This window comes from Rattus rattus, chromosome 7 (assembly GCF_011064425.1).
Source record: "Rattus rattus isolate New Zealand chromosome 7, Rrattus_CSIRO_v1, whole genome shotgun sequence".
Taxonomy (NCBI): Eukaryota; Metazoa; Chordata; class Mammalia; order Rodentia; family Muridae; genus Rattus; species Rattus rattus.
In genome coordinates this window covers 40,102,483-40,108,482 of record NC_046160.1, presented here as the reverse complement: position 1 = coordinate 40,108,482, position 6,000 = coordinate 40,102,483, and the positions used below count along the sequence as shown (strand labels likewise).

Genomic DNA, 6,000 nt, shown 5'->3' with positions numbered 1-6,000 from the left:
TAGTAAATTTCAAAGTATCTTACCATGAAAGGCCTGTGTCTGTTTGACATTAGGGATATGTTGCTTGGCTTCAGTATTCTACATCATATTCATCAATCATAATGTCACTTTGTATCTTATAAAACACAGAGAATTATAAATTATCAATTCATAATAAGAAACATTTTTTTAAATGACCAACAGAATTAGCACGTATTTATGAGACTTACCAAGGAACAAAGACAGAAGACTTAAATTACTAAAAGCAGACATGGAGGGGGGTGGGGACGACTATTCGGGGATAAAAGAGAATGAAGATGGAATATGGTGAGTACGCCACGAAAATAAATTAAGATAAAGTAGATCAAATGGACAAATTCCTAGAAAGACGCAAACTACCAAAACTGGCTCAAAAAGAAATAGGCCATCTGGAAACGCCTATAATAAGTGATCCGACTGAGTTAGCAATCCAAAAACTACCCACAAAGCAAGCTCAGCCCCAGATGGCGCACTGCTAAATCCTAACACCAGCTCCTTGCAGACTCTCCTAAAAACCAGCCAACAGAAGAACATTTCCCAACTCTGTCTATGAGAGGAGAATGTTCCTGAGAGCAAAACTAGGAAAAAAAAAACACATCAGAAGCAAAGAAAACCCCGTGGCATTATTTCTTATGAATATGGATTGATAACAGACTCGAAACTTAGTAACAAATGAAATGCAGCAATAAGTGGGGAAAAAAAAAAAAACCAACCTCAGGACCAAAAGAGATTTTATTTTCCCCACAAGGAAGAGACTCTTCTACAGTAGCCCACGATTAATTAATACAATATCTGTGTGTGGTGTGTAATGGGTGATTTATTCTTCCATCTTGACACAACCTAGACTTATCTGAGAAGTTCCCCTCAGCTGAGGAATGATCTAGAGCAGGTTGGCCTGTAGCATGTCTGTAGTAACCCACATCGTTTCAAGGCTGGGTCTTAAACTGCGTAAGGGTGAGAAGAGGTGAGTGAGCATGCGCAGAAAGCAAGAAGTCACATGCCATCTCCTTTATCTTTATTGTGGAGGTGATGCATTAATTCCCTGCCTTGACCTTCCCCAGAGGATGACCTGTTACAGGGAACCATAGCCAAATAAATCTGTTCCTCCTCTAAGCTGTTTTCTCTCAGGCTGTCTTGATCACAGTGACAGAAATGATGCTGACACACCACACCAGTAACGTGTCAGACAAGGGCCACATGGTTTCTACAGTTAACACAGAAGGAAAAAAGGGACAAAAATCAATTCTCTATAATAACGAAACAAGAATACTCAGGAAATTAGAGCTGGAAGGGAGCTTCCTCATTCTGATGACAGGTCCAAAAAAATTCAGACTCACGTCAATCTCAATGTTGCAAAACTGGAGGATATTGACTTTGTTGTTGTTGTTGTTGTTGTTGTTATTGTTGTTGTTGTCTATTGTTGTTTTAACCAAAAAAAGAGAGAGAGAGAGAGAGAGAGAGAGAAGCAGCAGCCCTAACTGCTTCCCTCCAGACATACTAGCCTAACTGGATTCTTGAGTGAGTGAAGAATAAAAGCAAACAATATTAAAGGGAACAGCTCCCATATCTGCATAGGAAGCTATATCTGGTCCAAAAAAATGGCATGATCATATAAAAACACCAATGAACAAATGAAACTAATTATAGGGTCGGTGATAAACTAATGAAGTACAAAGATATAACTAAGGAAATAATTCCACTTATGAAAGCATCAAAAAGAATAAGATACTTTAAAATACAACTTTAAGGCAGGAAAAATGTAAGCACTAGAGTATTAATGAGTAAATGAAGACTCTAAATCCATGGCTATTCTTTGTGCTAATTGCTTAGATAATCTAATAGCATTAAGACGTTGGGATAACCCCAAGAAGTGCTAGAGATTCAACACAGGTTCTAGCTTACATCTCCAGGTAATTTCTGTGTAAAAATCATTTTAATATTCTACATTCAGATGGTAGGAAAAGAGAGACTCAGGAATACAGACACAAACACACACAGAGTCACAAAACACAGAAAGAAACACAAACATATACAACTACACACAGGCACACAAATACATACACACACAATCACAGGATCCTTAACAGGAAGAAAATAGATGACTAATTTCATTATTTCAAAGCTTTTTTCAAAGCAATAAAACAGTGTAATGAAGATGACATAAGAACTAATACATACATTGCTGCAACAGAAAGGAGAGTCCAAAAACAAGCCACACATGTATGGCCCAACTGACAAGATCCCTCAATTGAGAAAGATAAATCTTTTCGACAAATAAGAGAATGAGATTGGACCATGTATCACTCCTTCCATGATAAAGAGGCTCAAAATGGATCCCAGCATACACAAAAGAGATAAAATTATGGAACCATTAAAAGGAAATGAGGTGGGGGCATTCTATAGCTTTGCATTAAGTGACATATTCTTAAATATGACATCAAACCATGGTCAAAATAAGAAAGATTAATAAACTAGACACTATCAAAACTTGCATTTCAAAGCCTACCCACATCAGGAAAAGTAAAATGACAACCCACAGAATGAGAGTGAATATTTGCCAATATTTTATTAATGAGGAAATTAGAATAAGAAAAACGATATTACAGCTAACAAAGAGACAACACAAAAATTCAGCAGAGAATTCCAATAGATGGCTCCCTGAGGGAAATACACATATGTCTCATGACATTTGAGAAAACACTCAGTGTTGTTCACCATAAAGAAAATGCAAATTAATTCCCCAGGGATAAGCTACCTCGCATCTACAAGTATGACTAGACTAAACAAGTGACAATGGGGACCGGAGTCCTCAGATGTTGCTAGAGGGACGGAAGAAAGTGAGATTTGTGTAGAAACTCCTTGGCCTCTAATACAAATTACTGAAGGATCCATAAATTAAAGCCTGGGTTGCATCCAAAGGCTGTAAAAACAAGTGTCCTCGTGACAACCCATACAAATGTCAATAGTAGCAACAGTGGGATCAGTCAAAACGTATAAGTCACATACTCATCAAATGATGTGGATGGACAAAACAGGATGTGTATGCAAAGGAAATGAACACAAAACCAAAAGATTCTACAGTAGGAGGAAAGCTTAGAGGTGTTACACACCTGTCATAGATGCTGCTTATAAGAAACTTCCAGCATATACTAATCTATGGAGACAGAAATTAGATTAATGGTGATGTCCATTAGGACTGACAGTAATAAATAATAATGGGCTATTGTCGGACATGTGCATTTCTCTTTGAAGTGACAGAATGTTCCCGAACTGATTGAGATGATGCAGGTATGAATAGCCTAGGAAGCACACTGCATATCACTCTGTCTCTAGTATCTGGTTTGTTGTTGTTTGTTTACTTTGAAAAGAAAAATAAAGGTCTCACTGTGTAGCCCTAGATGGCCTGGCATTCTCCTTGTATACCAGGATGGGCTTGAACTCACCTACAGAGTCCTACCTCTGACCTGAGTGCTAGGATTAAAGGCAGTCACCATCTTAACAGGCACTGGATATCCCACTTACATGGACTGATAGGATAGTGGCTAGAGTGTATCGATTATCAAAGCTTGATTTAAAAGTTATTGGAAGCTCAGCTCCTACCACCTACCCACTAATTAGCAAGTTATATAGGTATTTTGCCAAAGGTATTTTCATGTGATGGCCAGAGGTGGCTAAGTCTCCAGAGATTCCGTCCTCCTTCAAAGATAGGTTATGAGCCGCATGGTCCTGTGAATGTGAAGGGAGGAAACCAGTATTGATACAAGCTTGTATCATTCTGGATGGAATGTTATGTTTCCTGACTAAAAGGAATTTTCTACGACCCCTCAATGTCCCTTCCATGTTCCTAGGTATGAAATAAATTGAATTGAATTTTATGCTAACACATGGGGAAAGGAAGGGACGTCCAAAACATGATATGTTTTAATACTGTTAATGAAAATTTCTGCATAATTTGCAGAGGGGTGTCTTTGGGGAAGATACGAGTGTAGATAAGGTAAGGAAATTAGACAAAAGCAATGACTGCCCTGCACACATTGCAATTAAGAATGCATTGACAGAGACATAGCGGCTCGTACATGGAGTCTAAGCACGGGGGGAGCTGAGGCAGGATTTGCCACGTGTCTCAGACCAGCTTGAGCTAAATAAGATGCTCTGTCTCCAAAACATCAGAGAGGAGAGGGGAGAAAGAAAAGAGAGGAGAGAGAGGAGAAGAGAGGAGCAAAGAGAAAAGAAAGGAAGGGAGGGGAGAGAGAGAATGAGGAAAAGGATGAAAAATTCATCTAACGGCTCCATTGAATAAACTATAGCATTTAAAACAGGTGGCAAATTAATTAAAGGACAAAACCCAGGAAACCCAGAAATACCTTCAGGCTGGGTTGCAGCAAGAGATGGCCCAGTGGTCTAGTCTGTAATTTATTCTCGTCGCAGGAAGGAACATGAGAATTGCTAACAGAAACATCTGAAGTATGCACCGAATGGGACTTACTTCACTTCCGAGTATTAATGAAGTGCACTGTGGAGTCCCTGCCACTCCAAAACTGTCCAGGGGGAGTCATACATTTCACAGGGGAGAATTAAGTCCTGGCTTTCTCATCTGCCAAGGTTCGCCCTGCAGTTGATAAGCAGGCAAGTTTTCCGATAGAAGGAAATGTCAGATGCTTTTACACCCCTTACCTGGAGGCTTCTCTTTTCTGCTCATTTAACACAAGCCACTGGTTTGCTCTCATGCAGGGAACTCTTATATCATTTACAAGCAAGGAGAGGGCTGCCCAGACAGCTGAGGGGGTAAAGGAGCTTTCTGCTAAGCATGATGACTTGAGTTTGACCTCCTGTCCCAAGGTTACTGAGAGAGACCTGACTCCCACAAGTTGTCCTACGACCTCTAAACTAGAGCCATCCCATGTACATGCACATCCACACATGCACATCCTGTCACGTACATGCACATGCTACACCATAATTTGAAAGGCTTAAAAAAAAAATATGGAGAAAGAATTGTGATGAAGGCTTGAGAGTTTAGAGTGGCCTTTTGACTCCTGGGTGAACATGGTCACATCATCACATTTGTCATATTGGGACTCAGTTGGACAGACAGTTCATGGACAGACATGCCAACTCCTCAAACACACCCATTCCATATGCCACACACTTCTGTGGAAAGGGTGAACAATGAGTGGTACAGGGTTAGGACAGAGGAACTAGGTCAGTGATTAAGAGCCTGCACTGCTCTCCAGAGGACCTGAGTCCAAACCCTAACACCCACATCTGACTCTCATAACTGGGAGGACAGCTCCAGGTGATTGAAACCCTCAGTGGATGCTGCGGATGCTTGTGGTCATGAACATACATACATATCATTAAAATTGGCACAGGAAGCAAACGGTTCTGTTGTTACTGCCATGTATGTGGCACATGGGTTGTGATATGTTCTAAACTCTTTTTTGTAGGAACAAGGCAACAGTGTCTGTGGCAAAATTTAGAGCATTGTATTACCACTCAGATCATACCTGCTTGGCAAGAATGACTTTCTCCTTCCCAAAATGACACCATATAGCACTGGGCATCACACTGGACTCTATCATGCAGTCAACCACAAACACAAAGCCTGAACATTTCTCGCCCTCCTGATGTGTGCTGAGCCTTATTTCTAAGCATGTGAAGACCCATTCCTGTGAGGCCCATTTATAAGTAGCCTGGTAGAGCTTCCACAGGACTCAGCTCAGGGTTTCTTTTTTGTTATTGTTTTGTTTTGTTTTGTTTTGGGTTTTTTTTTCTTTCTGTCCTTTGTCCTCACTGAGGTGTCCACACTTGGAGCTGCATTTCTGAATTAAATTAGATAGTGTCCTTCAACAGGAACCAGGGAAAGATCTCTGCAGATTAGGAAATAAGTGAGCTGAGAGAAAATTTATCTGATTTTCTACCTCACATCAGCAGGCTGAAATACTCGGAAGTGAGGTAAGTCCCATTCACAACTATTGTCCT

General features: G+C 40.2%; 1 pseudogene; it reads left to right on the top strand.

Annotated features, from left to right (window-relative positions):
* Window positions 1–250: 250 nt before the first annotated feature.
* The window catches only part of LOC116906038, a 31,641-nt pseudogene continuing 25,891 nt past the window's right edge, over window positions 251–6,000 (top strand).